This window comes from Eulemur rufifrons, chromosome 19, assembly GCF_041146395.1.
Source record: "Eulemur rufifrons isolate Redbay chromosome 19, OSU_ERuf_1, whole genome shotgun sequence".
In the NCBI taxonomy this organism is placed as follows: Eukaryota; Metazoa; Chordata; class Mammalia; order Primates; family Lemuridae; genus Eulemur; species Eulemur rufifrons.
In genome coordinates, this window is record NC_091001.1 from 114,578,251 (window position 1) to 114,597,375 (window position 19,125).

Consider the following 19,125-nt stretch of genomic DNA (forward strand, 5'->3'; position numbering starts at 1 on the left):
AATGTGAGTGGTTTTTTTTTTTTTTTTTTTTTTGCTGTTAAATTTTATGCCTAATATCTTCTTTCTATTTTAACTTCCAACTTTGGTTCTAGATGCTGTGTGTGTATGTGTGTGTGTGAAGGAGAAAGATTGATAAACTCTAGAAAATTGTTAAGGTCCAAAATAAACAGAATTTTTATAAGTTCATTTAAAAAGTGTCATCTTCTCCAAGTAGGTAAAAAAAAAAAAATGCACTATCATATTGGAATAGAATGCAGCAGAGAGATACTCTGTTTATGGAGTATAAGCTCATTGCAAGAAAGCAGTATGCCCGGTGTTCAGCCAATGGTAGACTTTTTTCTCTCATTATGGGATAGTATAGGAAGTCACGTAAGCATGTTTAAGCTGGTAATTCCAAGTTAGGGGAGGATGATTAAAATGGCTATGCTGGTTGAATAGTTTGAAATGTCCAGGAGTTTGAGGCAGGTGATCAATTTAATCAAGTAGCAGTTGCTTTAGGAAGGATTGCCTCTTTGAAAGAATCAACACATGCAACAAAGTAAGGGAGGGGACGTGTTGTTATGTTTTTTATATTGCCATACATTTTAACTTTGAATATATTTGTGACTTTATATGTAGCCCTCAATTTCGAGTATTGTAATTAAGAATTTTTTTGTTAATCTTTGATTTGAATAGTATAGCTATTACTGTAATTTGATAAGATTTTCAAAGTTTCTTAATTTTGAATAATTTCTTAATTTTGGTTTTGTTACAGCCAAACATTGAAATACTTTAATCTAGAACCATCTCATATTTTATGCATTATAAAAAGCAATGAAGAAAAGTTATTCCATTGGAAAATTTACCTTTCAGCAAGCTTCTCCGAAATATATTTATTTTATTAAAACAGAAGTATCTGTTTATCTATATGAATTCTATTGGATATTTTTTGTGTTCCATAACACTGTCAATGGTTCTACCTAAAAAGTTTTAAGATTGTCAAGAACTGAGATTGTCTGTGATTTAAGCTTTTATAGATTATTGTGCTAAAAAAAAAAAAAAACACATGAAAAAACACCCTGGCAATATGTTAAAATCTCCTCTCTCCACACACACTTTTGGTGTACCCAGAAATGAAATAATAATTCCCCTCAACATCCATCACATTTTTATTTCTTAGGAAACCCACAGCATGGCCACCATGTCTCCGTGTCAGAATGTTTGGGATGCTTCCCTCCAACCATTCTTCGCAAAAATTTTGTTTTCCCGTGTTCTCCTGGATAACTTATACCCTGTCAACAACTGGAAATGGTCAAATCTGGCCATGATAGTAATGGATTTGGGTCTTCAACTGCCATTGGGACATGATCTCCCAGGCAAGGGACTTAGGGCCTCTTGGAGCTCGGACTTGTGCTGGCTCTAATGCGACCAAGTCTAGGCCTTGTGTTTGCCTCTGGAATCTTCAGGGGGGGAAGGGAAACAACATGAAGTCTGCCCGTCCCCTTGGATGTGAGTCCACACTTGTCATTTTCCGTAGCCCCTCTCTCTGGGCTTCTCCCCTTCCCTGACGCTGTCAGCCAACTCCCAGAGAAGCCAGGTGAGGTCTCACTTGTATTTAATATGTCCCACAAGAGCTTAGCTTCAAATAATGGGTATTAAATGACCACCAAATGGTCATTTGGTGAAAGTTCTCTACCCTAAATTTCTAGGGATTCTTTATGTGACTGATCTCATGGCATCTATATTTAGTGTTAAAAGTCTTTGGTGTGGTCAGCCCTAAGTAAGGATATATGGAGATACATTAGAGATGATCAAGGAAACTTGTAATCATTTTTTTTAAAAATCCAAGTGCATGTCATCTGGCTGCAGAGTCCAGAGCACTCCAGTCACGAGCCCAGGCAAACACCCTGAAAAGCCACCCCAGGTCTGGAAGCACCACCCACGGGAACAGGCTCTCCAAGAAGTTTTCTAATGCTGCCCATTAAATACAAGCAGATCTGAGTATCTCCAGATGTCTGAGCAGCCCTCTGACGTGAAAGAGAACAAGAGAAACAAACGAAAAAGGAAAAAAGGCAAATTGGGAGAAATAGAGACTCCACAAGAGGAGCAAAGGAGCTACCGTCAACTTCCTCAGGGTCACAGGAGAGAAACCACTGGGTCTGTTAAGCAAGAGCAGATTTGTTTTAAGTGGAAGAGGGAGAATATGATTCAAACGACCGAGAGATCAGTTAGAAATTGAAAAGATGAGTGTTGACATTCAAATTTAAAAGCTTCTCACTGGAAAGGCGAGAAGGTAAAGGAGAGGAAACCTGATCAGAGCAAAAGGACAGAGGGATGGAAACGAGGGAAGTCAGAGGAGACGTCCAGGCCCGGCGGGACGGTTGCCTGTGGAGTGGGAGCTCCTGAGGGACCAGGGCGTGGGGAGAAAGCACCACCACGGAAGGCAGGGCAGAGACCGCCCCGGGAGACCCACGAGTGCCACCGTGATGAGTGAAGTGGAGCGTGCACACTCGCTCGCTGGGGGAAATTCTAAACACTAGAGGCAGAGAGAATGCCAACAGTTCTGGGTGCTGAGGTCTAGGTGTAAGGATTCACACAGAGAATCTGTGAGCAGTGGAAGCCCAGGGGAGAATTATTTCCAATCTAGACTTTTTCACTTGGACAAATATTAGGTGGTGTCAAGACAAAAATAGACATCTAAACATTTAGAAATCATCTAAGAAAATATCTCCCAAGAACCTTTCCTTAAGGGGCTACTGGAAAATGTCTTTTACCAAAAAGAGGAAGTAAATCAAGACAGAGCGGGCAGGGACCCCCTGATGGCCCAGTGACTGTCCTGAAACGACTCTTCCGGAGAACCAGGGCAGACCAGGCCAGATGGAAGACACGGGGGGCTTCCGTGAGTGCCAGAGGTGCTCGCTTGTGAGAGCAGGGCGCCGGAAGGCCTTGATTAGGAGTTTGGGGTAAATTCGTGACGAGTACTTGGGAAAGCATGCGAGCGCGCAGACACGATTATGAGGTGCAGAGAGGAAAATCTGTGCAGATGAGGAACATAGTGTGGTGTGTGAATCACCTGTCAACAGTGTTGTCAAGGTGGCGATAAACATGACCTAACAGTCTAACATAACATCCAACATGACAACGCGGGCGGTGTAAGAGTGGTGGGCTTTAGCGTGCACCCCCTGTCCTCCTCGGTGGGAAGCTGATAGACCTGGCACTTCGTAGCCGAGACGCATTGTTTGTGCAGGGATCTGGAGGCAGATGACAAAAGGAAAGGCTCGGAGAGCTGAACTCCTTTCCCTGGGGGAGCTGGAAATACAACGGGGTGGTGTTTGGGGAACGTTTCTCACAACAAGTCGTGTAGAGCTATTCGACCCTTCAACTCTGTGCTTGTATAATGTTGATGAGCACATAGATTACATGCTTTAAAGCCTGTGCTTCCTGTTGTTCATTGTGACGGCTCGTAATTGCAGCCTGCCCGACCGCAAGAAGTCTGGAGCCAGCTGCAGAGCTCCCTCGGGCCCTGGGAGGCACGGAGATGCTTCCTGGAACCCGGAGATCGCAGGTCCTTTGGGTGGCGGGGAGCGGGGGGGAGAGTGCAGTTCCCTGGTTTACCTTTCCAACGAGAGCGCATTAAAGCTCTTCAGCTTCCCCTCCCTCCTTCCCTCTGAGAATAAGCACATTTGGTAACTGACAAAATGCTGGTTCCTTGACGTTGATGACTTCCCAGGGGTCCTCAAGGTTGTTGCAAGGGGGTCCGTGTGAACAAAGGCGGTAAACACAGCTGCTTTAACTTCTATATATGGAACTGGATGACATGCGTGTATTTTTCTTACAAACAGAACTGTTTTGGAGGGGCCCCCAATGCTGCCAGCCCTGGCGGTTACTGGGGATTGGCCCGTGCTCAGGGCTGCGGGACTCGGCTCTGGGCGCTGCGCTCCGCCAGCCACCGCTGGTCCTCTCCTGGGTGCAGGCGGTGGACGACACGGCCAGATCTCCATGGAGCCACTGGTAAAAACAGGAAGCAAGAGGAACACTGCTAACAAAATACAAAATCAGCAAGGGCCAAATTTGCCTCAAAATTATCCATACCCACTCTCTAGGTTTTATTTGTATGATCAAATTTTTTCTATTGTAGATCACTGTTTTCTAGTATTAAAAAAAAAAGTTAAAAGGAAAAACAACATAGAGCAAAAACTGTAACCCAAGCAGCTTTTTTCATATATTGAGAATCCAAATAACCCTCGTCACAATATTTCATATGGGCAGAAGCACTTACAGACATCAGGCTGGGATATGCTTTCCCACCTCATCCTTTGGAAACAAAAGAACAAAAGAAGGGAGGAGGAGGAGGACGAGGGACAAAGCAGATAATCACGTCTGGCTTTCTTTAGCCTGAAACGCAAACATTTCAAACAGAAGGTCATTTTATATCTAATTTTCATTTGTATAGGATATGTTATTAAATTTCAATGTATCTCTTTTCTATAATCAGTCTAAAGATCCAAACATAGGTAATAGATCATTCTGGAATTTTTGGGCAAATAATTTGTATTCACTACATAACTAATTTAAAGTAAATTAAACAGCACACACCCTTGTTAAAGTGGAAGGGAAGATTCTTTTTCATATACCATGAATAGTAATGAAGATAAAGCTAAAAGGGACTTTGCAACACAGCCGTTCATTCCCACAGCCGCGCTGCCCAGGAGCTTGCTCAAGCCGTGAGATGCGGGCGGGGCTTGCTTCTTGGTTTGCTTCCTCTTTGCTTTGCTCACCAAATTTAGCAAACTTCTGCTCCGCACATCCACGCCGCAGCAGGCCCAGTCCTGGGCGGTGGCGCCCGCGGAGGCCCTGCCGGTGGAACCCGGGTGCTGGTGACGGGTCCACAGTGACAAAGGTGCGCTGAGCCCTGCGAGAGCCAGGAGAGAGCCCCAGCCCGAGACGGAGCCTCCAAAGCTTCCTAGAGGAGTCTTTCTGGAACCTTCACTGCGTCTACTGTGAATCTTCAGCTTGTCAGTATTCATCTATAGAACAATGTTATTTTCTCTGTACTTAGACTTTGTTCCTATTATTTTGTTTTGACTGCTATGACTCTGAAAGATGGAAAGCCTAAGAAGAAAGAGACATTACTGAGGATTTTGAGAAAAAAAAAATTGTAAAGCAATGTCGTCAAAGCACTAGGAGCCCTGGCTGAGCAGCAGACCTCGGTTTGTGTGTCTCTGGTGTGAGCCGTCTGGTCCAGGACGGTCTGCACACACTCTCCATCCTGGGCAGGAGTTAAATGCACAGATGGAAAACAAATCCATCTGGGTGCTTTGCTGGTGCCGACTGCCGTGTGCTGCCGGGGCCAGCTGGGGTGCTTTCCTCGCAAGGCCGCTGGGAGTAGGAAGCCAGCCCTCAGAGGCAGTCACCCCCCCTGCTGATGTGCTCACTTAGCGTTGGAAGCCAGGGAGCCTCTGGGCGCGGCGGCCCCCGCGGCCCAGGAAGGTCTGTTCAGTCCCCCCAGCGTCCGGCACACGGATCTCTGGAGGAGGAGCAGGAGACCGGGTGAATGCCTGCTTCCCTCGAGCACTAGACGTGGCTCCATGGTCTTTGAGTTTACGTAAACTATGATTGCATATTCCACTTTGAGGTAGCAAGTTCTATAGTTTCATTACTTCCATGTGAATTAATTCTTTCTTTAATCATCGTCAATCAATTTCAAATGCTAGTGGACTGCTGGGCAGCAGCATTCCACGGTGAAACAGCACTCGGACTTTACTGACCACCGGGCCTTAAATCTCAGGGCTCATCTACGGAGTGAAAGAATGATTTCTGACCTGTCTCCTCCACGAGGGATTATGACAATCACCTGCAAATAATGTGTAAAATCATTTTGAAGAATGTTAATATGCCATTTTTTAATATTGTTGTTATTCTCTAGTGTTAGAAAAATAACTTACATAAAATAGTTGTTACCTAGTAAATTAGTTTCCATTCATTTATTCATTTGCCATACATTTGTTGAGCATGCACAGTGTTCCAGGAACAGTTCTGGACTCTTGTGATTCAGAAACAAATCAGACAGCAAAGTCTCCGCCTTTCCGGAGTGCAGGGTCCGGCGGGGAGGTCAGAGGTGAGTCCGTAAACAGATGCGTGATGCAGAGGGGCAAGCTCATCGCTGGACTTCATCAAAATCGAAATCTTTGCTCTACAAAATACCTGTTGGGACAATGAAAAGACAAGGAACAAACCGGAAAAATATTGCCTTCCACACTTTCGACAAAAAACTAGCGTCTAGAAGATACAATGAACTCGAAATTAAGCAGTTTAACAAAACTCAGTAGGCAAATGGGCAAAAGACGTGGACAGACATCTCACCAACGAGGAAGAGCAGACGGCAGATAAGAGCACGAAAAGACGCCCAATTCCACCAGCCGGTAGGAGAGCAAGCTAAAGCCACAGCGGGCTCTCACGGCCCACCGAGGCCAGCTAGAATTAAAAAGCAGTGACGACACCAAATTCTGAGGAAGATGCAGAGAAACTGAATCACTCGTACATGGACGTTGGGAATGTAAGACGGTGCAGCCACTACAGAAACCTGTTTGGCATTTTCATTAAAACCTGGACATATGATCACCATATGACCCAGCTAATTGTACTCTCAGATATTCATCCCAGAGAAATGGAAATTTATAATCACAGAAAAACCTGTGCACAGTGTCTGCAGCAGCCTTTTTCAGGGCAGCCAAAAGCTGGAAGTGCCCCAGCTGTCCTTGAGAGGACGGTAGTTAAGCTGCGGTCCAGCGGGGCCATGGAGTACTACTCGGCAATTAAGAAGAATAAAGAACTCATACACCACAACCCAGATGAACCTCGGAGAATTATGCTGAGTTAGAACAGCCGATCTGCAAAGTTTGCACAGTGTATGCTTCCATTTATAGAACATTCTTGAAATGACAGAATGCGAGGAACACGGGTGAGAGGCTGCCAGGGGTTATGGGCTGGAGGGGCATGGCTGGGGAAGGCGAGGCGGATCCTTGGGTGCCACATGCTCCGAGTGTGGGCTGTGGTGGTGGATGCGCACGCCTGCATGGGACGAAACTGCACAGAATCAAGCACACGCACACGCGAGTGCACATCAGACGGGGACTGTGCACGTGAGCGGATGAGTGGGTGTCGGTGGTGGTGACCAGGGGCGGCAGTTCTGCACGGTGCTGCTGCTGAAGGGCTCGAGACGAGGGTGCGCGGCATCTCTGGACAGTTTTTTCCAGCTGCACGTGAATCTACAATTAACTCAAACAGTTTAAAACAAAAATATGTGTAATATAATTTCAGATAATGGAAGTGCCTGCAAGAAAAGCCCAGTAATTCTCATGTGGGAGGCTGGAGAAAGGGGAAGGGCGAGGGCCAATAGAGCTTGAGCTGAGGACAGAGTGTGGCTGAGGAGCCCAAGGGGCTCCCGCCTGGCCGGCGGGGTTTGTGTTTTGCAGCTAAGCTGCCTGCTGAACACTGCGCTCAGGAGCTCATCCTGCAGATTCCATTAGGATTATCACAAGCAGCATGTGTGACAGGGAACCGTCAGCGGCCAGAGCTGCAGGTGCGTGTTCCTTCCTGCCGCACCTGGATACCTGGGAGAAGGCAAAGCCTGATAATCAGGTCACTAGTGGGACTCACACATTGATGAATTGTTCTGTGAATCTTTCCATGGTGAGACACTTTGTTAAAAGCATAAGAGAAGTGTATACATATATATATATATATATATGTGTGTGTGTACACACACACACACACACACAGGCAAGAAACCTCACATACCCTTCATGGACATTTAGCCAGTAATCCATTCGTCAGTGGCCTTTTAATCTCCATGTCATAAATCTGTGGTCCCCAACCCCCGGGCCATGGACTGGGCTGCACAGCTCCTCTGTCCTCCCACCCACACCTGTCCGTGGAAAAATTGTTTTCCATGTAACTTAGGAACCAGGGGGGAGCACAGCAGGAGGTGGGCGGTGGGTGAGTGAAGCTTCCTCTGTATTTACAGCCGCTCCCCGTCGCTCGCATCACTGCCTGAGCTCCGTCCACCTCATTCATGGAAAAATTGTCTGCCATGAAACTGGTCCCTGGTGCCAGAAAGGTTGGGGACTGCTATCAAAAATGACTCCCAGATAAACGTGCATCTTGCAGTGGAGGTAATATTGCCTCTAGCTTCCCTCTCCCCAAAGGGGGTCTCCTATGTGTGAGGGGCGCCCTCACTCTTCCTGCACCTGCTGGCAGGAGGGCAGACGCTGTGGCAGGTGGACGAGTGGCCTCCGTAAATGGCCTCGAGCCCTGCACGTCCCACCTGGGGACGAAAGGGCCCCTCTCAACTGCCTGGTTTGTGAACGTGTGCCTGGAGAATCGAGCCCATTCCAAATAAAACCTGTCATTTTGTCCACAAAATTTCTTTTTGCCAGATACTTATCACTTTAATGAAAAGTCTTTCCTTTCCCTGACAATTTTCAGTCATGCCTGCTGTGGAGGGGCGGCCACCTGCTCCTGGCTGCTTTTGTGAGCCCCGGGCAGCAGGAAAGACTCTTTGCCCACGAGGCTGAGGCCCCTTATGGTGAATCTGACGGACGTTACAGAAAGCTTAAAGTGACAGAGGTGGACGACTAGAACAGTAAGACACTGTATAAATTGATTTATTAATATTTGCAAAAGCAAAATATTGGGACTTTTTAGCAAAGTATTGGTAATATATCAGACGGAGTGGCTTTGATCACTAACATTCAGTACTACTACTATATTTTCAATCACTTGTTTTGCTTGATATCAGATCATTTATAAGATTTATTGAAATTTTTCCATTTGGTTCTCTTCATATGGTGAGACTTAACTTGCATTTTTATAAAACCACTACACGGAATACCATCTAAACCATTCTTAGTCAATTTAGTAATAGAATAGATTCAAAATTACTGTGCCCACTATGTAAATATTAATCATATTAGTAGGATTTTTATAAATAAATCCTGTTTAAAATACTATATTCGGATGTTGCTTTATAGGTACAACAAATAAAAAATTTTAAATTACAACTTAAGATGTTGCATTTTATTTTTCTTCATCATTGGCACATAACATGCTCTTGTAAGACCTTTTCGATGGAAATGACCACAGCATTATTTCCTGTCTTTTGAACTGAAACAAACAAAAATAGAAACACATATGGCAGCCTAGTGATGACACACGCTGGGGTGGGGAACCTGAGGCCTTAAGACACATGTGGCCTTTTGACTGAATCCAGTTGACCTAGGAGGCCTCACGTGGCCTTGAGGCCGCGGGTTCCGCAGCCCTGGGTATGTGCTTCTCTGCCTAGGCTCTGGACATTGTATACTGTCTTAATAATTGTTAGACTCATCACAAAAATAACTTTTTCACCTAGTTTTATAAGAATATGTTTACAGTTTGGTGTCATTTTTTACGTTACAAACAATAGTTTGATTAATTTTCTGAAGGGGTTTTCTGTAAAGAAGTGTTGGTCAGAAGTTACTCGGTCACGACACTGGACATCGCCGCCACCAGCCAGGCTGGCCGCTCTCCAGGCTCCCGTGCCCCCGGCAGCCCTGGCCGCTGCCAGGACAGGAAAACGCGTCCCTTGGGTGGGGTTTCTGTGCCACTGTGAACATCAGTCTCACCGTTCTGCCTTTTTATCCTTCTCTAGAGTGAAGACATCTGGTGGAAGAGGAAAAAATGTAGCTTTGAATCCAGTCAAGTGTTTGAATCTCTCAAAGCATCCACAAAATTCCCTAAGAAAGTTCCAGTTGGCCCCACGACACATGGAGATCCAAGGAGCCTGTAAAGGTAATGATTCTCCACATTCTGCGTCATGTTCTAAGCTTTCCACGTAGACAAGGTTTTGTGCGTTTACTTTAAAAATATGTTACTTTGAAAAAGCATGAAAATAGGTTTCTGAATGGAGGGGTTTTATTTGCTAAAGAATACAAAATCTCTTGATTTTAATGAACGAATTCAATATAAAGGTAGACTTTGTGATCTGTTGTTAAACATAGACTCAAGTAGCCTTCTGTTATCCAGTTACAACATTGCCCCAAAATAATTTTGTGGCCGCGTGGCCGGGTCTTGTTCACCCTGCGGCCATTGTACGGAAGCTCCTTTAAAACAAGATCCCATTTCCACTGTGAGTCCCAGCTGGCGACGTTTTATATTTAGGGAATCGAGCAGGTGTTTCCTTAGGGCCTCAGTTGCCCTGCCCGGGGTTCCCCTAGGTTTCTGTCAGTTCCTGCTGGCAAATCTCCCTCTGTGCCACTGTGGCCCTCGAGAGCCTGCTCCTTGCACACTTCAGGGTATGGCTGTTTCTTTTTAAGAAGAAATGAATTGTAGTGAAACATACATGTGAAAAAATCGACGGTTTTCACAGAGTTTACGTGTCGGGTGCAGTGGCGCTAAGTACGTTCCCACAGCTGCGCATCCGTCACACCGTCCATCTCCACAGCTGTTTCATCACCCCAAAATCGAAACTCTGTAGCCATTAACCAGAAAGTCCCACCTCTCCCCCGTCCGCGGGCAGCCACCTTCTCCTTCCTGCCTCTGTGAATTTGACCACGGTAGGTCCCTCGTATGCCTGGGCTCGTGCAGTATTTGTCCTTTGGTGACTGCTCTGTCTCACTCAGCAGTGTCCCCAGGGCCACCTGAGCTGTGACCTGCACCAGAATCTCCCTCCTTCTAGGCTGCTTCCTGCTTCACTGCACACCTGTCAGGGGACACCTGTGCGTGGCCGTCTTCCGACTCTCGTGAGCAATGTGCTCTAAACTTGGGTGCAGAAATGTCTGCCTGAGGCCCTGCTTGCCATATTCTGGATGTGAGCCCAGAAGTGGAATTGCTGGATGACATGGTAATTCATGTGACGTCTTTAATTTTTTGAGGAAACACTGTACCATTTTGCATAGTGGCAGCACCATTTGTCAATCACACGGGCAGTGCACAGGGGTTCCAGTTTCTCCACATCGAGGCCAACACTGACTGTTCTCTGTGGGTTGTTTTATCTTTTTAATAACCATTCAAATACATATGAAGAGGTAATGTTGTGATTTTGATTTGTATTTCCCTAATGATTAATGATATTGGATATTGGTGTATGCTTATTATCCATTTGCATATCTTCTTTAGAGAATTGTCTACTTATGTCTTTTGCCTTAATCAGGTTGTTTGTTTTTTTGTGGTTGAGTTGTAGGAGCTCTTTATATATTACGGATTTTAACCCCTGATCATATAGACGACTTTCAACTATCTTTCCCCATTTCATGGATTGCCTTTCACTCTGTTGATAGTGTCTTTTGATGCACAAAAGTTCTGGGGTTTTTTTTATTTGATGTCATCCAGTTTATTTAGTTTTTCTTTTGGTGCTTATGCTTGTGGTGTCAAAAAATCATCTGCAAATCCAGTGTTATAAAGCTTATACTCTATATTTTCTTCTAAGAGTTTTACAATTTTGTCTCCTGTGTTTAGATTGTTGACCCATTTGGAGTTGTTTTTTCAGTAGGCTTCAGGTATGGATTCAACTTAAAACTCAGAATTTTGAAAGCTTTTGTTCTGCAGCAGTATTTCCTTAGGTAGAAGCCAGCAATGGCAGCATGTTCCACGTAATCTCTGCCGCCAAAGATAAACTGCTCTGGCATCCCGGAGTTCACTGTTCATAATGAGAGACTAGAAGATGCCACAGCTTAGATGTTTAGGCGGCGTGGGGCATCCTCCACAACCACAGTCCACACTAACCCCTGCAGAGCCTCGAGTTGGTGATTCATCTGCCGCGTGTGTTAGTCTTTGTATAAGGAGACTTCTCACTGATAGAGCCCTGGACAACCGCAGAACTCTCCGGCCGGGGGGAGGGGCTGCTAGTCCCACGGGAGAGTTCGGTAAAGGAGCTCGAGTGACTGAGGCCTGGCATCCCGGAAAGAAGGCTGGGCTGCAGCAGGGCGGGAAGGAGCAAAGCCTGGGGTCTGACCTCAGACCAGTCACCAATCCAAGTAGTTTTGGTTGTGATTCCAGTTCAAAAGTTAGCCCTAGAAATGATATGATAAAAAATGTACTCAGAGAAAAGCCTTTGTTCACCACTACCCTTTTCCGTCACAGGTACCAAAAAATAAGTGTGTATTTGTCATTTTGTCTCAGTCGCCCATTCTTTCTGCTACGTTGAATCCCTATTTTGTGCCAGGAACTGCTCTGGTCTCTGGAGGCATAAAATGAATGAGACACAGCCCTTGCCAGAGACCTAAGGCACAGAGCAGGCGCGCAGCACAGCGAGGACTGTGAGCAGACTGTGCTGTGAGCCTTTCCCTCTAGTGAAAACGCCGTGTCTTACTCCCTTCCGTGTTCCGGGGCTGGGCGTGTTTCCGGGACCACCGTAGGTGCACAGGCACACCGCACAGAACAGCAGACGTCTGTGTGTGATGAGCAGGCGGGCACAGAAGAGATCCTGACTATGATCAGAGAAATCAAAGAGGGCTTTGCAGAGGCTGCAACCCCAGAACTGGGTCTTTAAAGATTCATTAGATGAATAACTCTGGGAGTGACTTGCTAGACAGAAGACAAATACAGAACCCAGGGACGGGAGGGATGGAGGCAGGGGCGTGGAATGTGGGTCGGTTGGCATGCACAGCTGCATATTAGGGCAAAAGGCTTGACTTCTGGTGGCTTAGGTTTGGTGTCTGTAAAACGTCTATGGGTGAGGTGTGGGTTCCGTGGTCCGCAGGAGACAGATGTTGCAGGATTCTTTCCATTACCTGCAGACGGAGCATGTTAAACAAGTGGTCCACGCTAAGAATCTTCACTGCTTCTCCCAACCCTACAACTTGAACTCTAGCTCCTCTCGCTCACCTGCCCTCCAGGGTCCAGCGTGCTGCGTTCCGCTCTCTGGATTCCAGTTCGGTGGCCGCGGTGCAGTTTGTCAAACCATAGATTGCGAGGATGGTGGGGCCAGTCCAACCCTTTAGGTTCCAACTCAAAACCGGACGCGCTCAGATGGTGGGCCCTTCGCACCGACCACGTTGCTGAGCGGCGTTGGGTTCACCCCCAAGCCCCCTGCGGACGAAGCCACGCTCAGTTCTTACCACCCTGCCGTTCCTCCCCACCGCGTGGCGTCTGTCCGCGACAGCGAGCGTCCGTAGCATCTCCACTTAAGGACTTTGGGGCTTGATCTTAGGGAAGAAATAAAAATGCCCTGGAACAAAATTTAGATTTAGGGCATTTTTTTGTCCTCGTGTGTCCCAATTAGCCAGTGTGATTGCTGAGCGCGGACACCTGTGGCGCCTCCGCAGCTGGTGCTCTAGGAAATCCAACTTCCCCTGAACCAGAGCCCAAAGAGAAAATCACACCCTGCATCCAATTTCCATGCTAAAGACTTTACTTAAAATAAAATCAATATCTGTTTCCCAAAAAACTACATGAATTGTGTTCTGAATGGTGACTATTTTAAAGAACAGTGTGTCATGTGTCCAGACGGAGAAATCTGCTCAGATAGCTCCCAGTCTATTTCTTTGACCCTTTGAAAAAAATGTATTCAAAAACAGCTAACCAACGTCACTAGGTTTAGTTCTGGAACTGCCAACAACTACTTGCCTTCAGGCAAATCCCTTCAAAGTCTTAGTTTCTTTTTCTGTGAAACAGGGACAAATGGGCTCGATAAAGGTCAAATGAGATGGATCACAGGAAGCTAATATAAACTGCAAAAGATGATGGTAGTGCTTAAACATGTGTTAAGCATCCACTCCATTCCAGGCTTGGTTCGAAAAGTGCTATTCAATACGTCTCAGTTCCGCCTCAAAAAACCCCTGTGTTTGGTGCCACTTGTGTCTATACTGTGATTCATAATTTAGATCAGAGGAAACTAATGCACAGAGAAGCCAGCTATTTGTCCAGCGTTGCACAGGAAAGGGCACAGGTGGGCTTCACGTCCTGGTGGGCATTTTAACTTCCAGGCCGTGGTTGTTAACTGTGAATTGCCTCTACCATCTCCAATGGACAATGTGCAGATATCACACATTGTTACTCTTGCGCCGACTCCATAAACATCTGCAGCACATGCCGCTTGTGTGCCCAAGCACATTCACTGCTTGTAGTGAACTGTGTGTGTGACTCGCACGGAATTTGTAACACGGCTACGTTGCTGCTGAATCGAATCGTGCTTCACAGTGTGATGCTCTTAATACAGCTTCGCAGTTCATCATCCCAGAAAACAACCGAGTAATTCTGAGTCATGCTTTGCAAAGACCATCCCTAACTCATGAAAGAATGCTTTTTAATTGTTTTCAGAGTGGCTCATTTGCATCACTTCAATAGTAATTTTTATGATTTTGTTACTCTTCATTGTAACATTTATTATAGGGTGAAGTTATAAAATATTGTGGATAGTTAAAAATAAATACAATTGTTCCATTTTTCTGGATGTAGTTTAGGAAAGAGTAGAAATTTGCATTTCTCATGACTACTATTTTCCAGTTATGGGCCACCACTCTTTTGGAAAGTAGGATACCAAATTGCTGCTCCCTGTCCTCCTATCCTGGAGTGTGGTAGAAACTGCAAATCATAAAATTTCTTTCCTCCCAACTGAAGACAATTAACTGCAGTCAGGGGGCATGTTTGAAGCAAAGTTGGGAAGCTGATGAGGTCCTTTGGGACCATGGACCCCTCAGGGGGCTCAGACCTAAGAGGCAGTCAGATATTGCACAGGGATTTAGACACCAGGGGTCCACCTCGGAGGACAGGAGGCAGGACATCACCAGATACGAGCTTCTCATGGAGGGTCCTGCTGCAGTGAGAGGCGGCCAGTTGCACGAGCCACCTTTGGCCTGCAGTGCACAGCTCATAGCTCTTGTCGAGAGACTAGGTGAGCCACGGAGCTCCCAGCAGGGCCTGATGTCCTGCTGGGCCACGAAAGCTTCAGGCAGACTTAGATTGTCCACGCATGAACTGCAGAGCTTGAATGCCCTGTCTGTCATTTCCCCTGGGAGTGGAATTAGGAAACCTAAACCCGAAGATGCCAAGAGAGTGCAACATTTTGCTGAAATTGCACATTCAAATTCAGGAAAACCTCAAGCAGCTGTATCAGTTACTGATCTCATCGGAATTGATTTATAAGTAGTTTTCTTCAGGGGGAGAAGATAGTGGAGTGTGATAAAGTTATCCCTGAGATTACTATACCAGTTGTTTTGAACATCAGATGATGTATCCTAATTTCTCACAAAATGAAAAGCAGAAAAGCTTACCCAGCAGGGGCTGGGTGGAGGATGTGTCCCCTAGCATGGAATCTCTGCCTTGAATAAGCTCGAAACCTGGGCTTTGACACGATCCGCGGTTTACTCCGGGTGGCCTCACTCCTCGAAGGGAGGTACCCTTACAAATTCCCTGGAGACGCTTTTTCTTCTAAAAATACGTGGCTGGTCAGACAGTTGTGCCCTGCAGCCTTTGCTGGGAGACTGTTGTGGTGGTTTAAGCCAAGTGCTGACTTTGTTTCCCGTTGCCATATTGCCTCCTTAATAATTGTTTACATCTTTTCCTTGGGTTTTAATTTTTGTTTGACAAAAAGATTATGCACTATCTTATTCATAATGATACACTATTATTAGGATGTTTGGAGAAGCACATTCTGCTTAAATAACTAGTAGCATCTTCCATTTAAGCTTTTCATAGCTAAAGCTCTTTGTCTGTTATGTCAGTAATCCCTTTTGTAAGTACTTGGCCACATTTTATCAAAAAAGTAATGTGTTACATTTTTAAATTTTCTTCTAAAAAAGAGAATTGTGTAACTTGATTCAATATGCTAAGCCTTGTGCAATGTGTCTTCCAAAGAATATTAACGTTTAGTAACGTACAGTCCTTCTCACTCCTACAGAGAATTTTCCTGCAGTCCCACAACACAGAAGGTTCTAGAATGGCCACTGCAGGTACATTTTGGAGGAGGGGGAAACAGTTATCCTCAGATGTGTCATTTTCATTAGCCTTATGGACATATTCTAATTTGACTAGGATAAAAATAGTGTTGGCCCTTATCTGATAGGTAGCTTTCATAAATAATTAAATCCACATCACAAATTCCAGGAACATAAAAAAATTAAATTCGATGTAAAATTTGTAGATGGCAGTTAATAGAAATTGACTGAATCATAATGAATAACTAGGTTTTGGTAAGAGATGTTAAACATGGAAAATATAGAAAAGAATAACTCTTCCTTAGTCAAAGGGACTTCAAAGCAATGTAAAAAGATGGAAATTTTAGTGCAGGCATTATTTTAACATTGTATCAAGAAACAACTCTGTTAGAATATAGCAGAAGTAGGTAGACAGTGGTTTATTAGCACATTAAATTTAACAAATAAAAATGTTAACTGAAAGTTGGGAAAGGATAGACGTTTCAGTGAAGATCCAGATGGATTTCACATCAGGAAGGATGCTCAGACCTGTCACGTCGTCACGTCAGCCGGGGCTGCACTGTCACAGCGTGGCTGGCCTCTCAGTGGGCCTCAGTCCTCAGGCTGACCGTGGCCGTGGAGGGGAGCGTGGCTGTACCCAGCGATCAGCAACGCCAGGGAAACAGAGAAAGCACGTGTCCTCCGTAGTAGCCGTTCCACTCGTAGATGCCTAGTGTTCGAGTATTCACACAGGAGCAAAGATGTCTTCAAAGCTACAGCGAGCTCAGCAGCCAGTATGTGCAAAGCCCTCGGTGCAGCAGCCGACACCTGACCTCCAACTGCACCTGCAGGGTCCGCACCCGCCGCACCCGCCACACCCGCCGCACTGGCGCACCGGCGCACCCGGCGCACCCCGACCACTCCATGGCCTGGAAGAAGCTGTTGGATCTCTATGTGCCTTGGTTTCCTTTCTTTGTATTTCAGGAATAGTCATAGTGTTTATACCTAAGAGGGTTGTAGTAAGGATTGAATGAATTAAAATGGCATTTGTCACATTTTTGTATTAGAAGTGTTGGCTATTTTGATCACATTCACTACGATGTGACCTTGTTATATGAGCAGGATGTGTATGTTTTGACACCTTAAGAATGTTGTCATGTATATGTGTTTTACTCTTTAATTATTTACATTTATATTCACCACACATTTGTGGAGAAGACTGTGTGCAAGCCAGTGTGTTGAACCCGCAAAGGGTGCCAAGGGTGCCAACTTGGTGGCCAAGGGCCAAGGGGCCAAGGGTGGCCAAGAGGCACCAAGTGACAGTGGGCCCTGGAGCAGCTGAGGATCCCACAGGGGGTCAGGGTCGCAGCCTGGCAACACCGACAATATAGACCGGTGGAGGCTCCACGGGAAAAGAATGGGTAGAATCACATCGTTGGCGCCAGAGATAGCAGGCCCTTAGAAGGAAGAAAGCTGGCCTGGAGATCCAAGCATTTCAGTTGAATTTGAGGGAGTAGGGGAGAGAGAATCCTCCACCCGCACAAGCAAAGGCAGTTAGGCTAGAAAACATAGGTCCTGTTTGGGAAAGAGGCAATTTGTCTAATTTCTGGTGCATGCACAGTATAACTGAATGAGCAGAAGACAGGAAAACTGGGACAGTTAGTTGCTAGGAACATATTTAAAATGTTTTGCTTGCTCTCTTAAAAAAAATTAAAATATGAGGGCAGGAGTGAGCAGAAGAGAATTCCATCCCCAGGATATGGGTTATTCATTCCCCTTTCCTAATGCTGTGTCTCGTGAGCAATGGGGGACTTTGATGATGCCCCCTGAATTATCCGAGGCACTTGCAGAAGTGAGTTTTGCCCCCTGCACTGCTTTGCAGGGATACCCCTCCCGGAGCCTGTCCCGCCAGGCCTGCTCAGGAGAGATTGCCGCTTCAGCACCTGAGGGAAGAGCAGGCGTCAGTCACGGACAAGCAGCCTGCCTGCTGGAAGCCTGCCCAGGAACTGTGTCTGTCCAGCCCTGGGTGAGGCCCGACTCCAGGCTTTTTAGGAGGGATTTACATGCACAACTCTCCTTAGTGCTAATGGGGGTTTCTTGCATAAATCTTACATTCAGGAAGGTAAGAAGAAAACCAGTTTCCTCTTATCCTCATGGGTTTTCTGTTCCAGGCCCCATTCTTCAGGTTGGGGGCTGGCTTTTGTGTATTATTAGCTGCCTCCCACATAAACTGCCAGCGCTGTTCATTTACATAGAAATGGACCATAAACAGGGCTCTGAACTCCTGTGTCTAAACCCCCGACTTGTGCTGTCACCCTCGCAAGCACAGATATCCAATTAGTGCAACTGATCCAACAAATTTCCATGTGTCAGTTGTACCTGCTGTGAATGTCATTCTGCTCAGTGATAACAGGGCTTGCATCCCAAAATAGAGGTAGGGGGTAGAGGCATAGGAACACAGAGTCCTTGTTGTAGCTGAATTATTTTTAAAGTGACTACAGACACCAACCCCTTTTAAAGTGCCAGCCTATATCCGAAGCCAGGGTGTGTTTGGGGGAGGAAGACACAGTCCTTGATTGTCCCACGGTCGCCATCCCCACCCCAGGTCTGTTAAATATGGGTCCACTTACAATAGCGATCTAAACATTTAGAAAAGAGCTAGAATAGTTTTAAAGAAGATATCTGAACTGCTAACTCGGCTTAATTTCACCCTACACCTAAAATGGGAGACTCCAGCACTTTTCAAAGCCTGTTGAGTAGGTTTTTTGTTGTTGTTTTGAATGGATGTCATTTGGGCATCGTGTCCTACCACAATCAGAGCTCTCGAGTGTCTGTTGCTGGGAGTTAGGAAGTGTTGGCGGGGGGTTTGCATTTGCAACACGATGCATTCGTAAGTTTGCCATGATACCTTCAGGTACATCTAGTTCTGATGGAGAATGACGATGACAAATGTGGTGTACCCTGATGTAGAGACCTTAATTCCAATTTAAATTGTGGAACCATGTGTAGGCAAGTATTGACTGTCTTGTGATTATACATCTCCACACGTATGTGGATAACACGCAATGCGTAAGAACTCATATCTGAGAAAGACAAGATGGGCTAATAGGAGATATATGTATGTTAACAGAAAGAGAGAAATAATGAAGCCACCACTTTAAAAAGTTTATCTGGGCTGACACAAGAAGGGAGCCAGAGAGCCCCTAAGCAAGACAGAGAGCAGGCAGGTGGCCACACCGGCAGGAGGACCCCCGAG

The 19,125-nt window shown here is 45.8% G+C and overlaps 1 protein-coding gene across 4 annotated transcripts in view; it reads left to right on the forward strand.

Annotated features, from left to right (window-relative positions):
• MYT1L (myelin transcription factor 1 like) overlaps positions 1-19,125 on the forward strand; it is a 425,635-nt gene that overhangs the window by 215,880 nt on the left and 190,630 nt on the right. For all 4 annotated transcript variants that reach the window (XM_069495366.1, XM_069495367.1, XM_069495363.1 and 1 more), the window contains exon 4: positions 9,668-9,807. The gene's annotated coding sequence lies outside the window, so the exon portion shown is untranslated. The remainder of the gene's footprint in view (positions 1-9,667; positions 9,808-19,125) is intronic.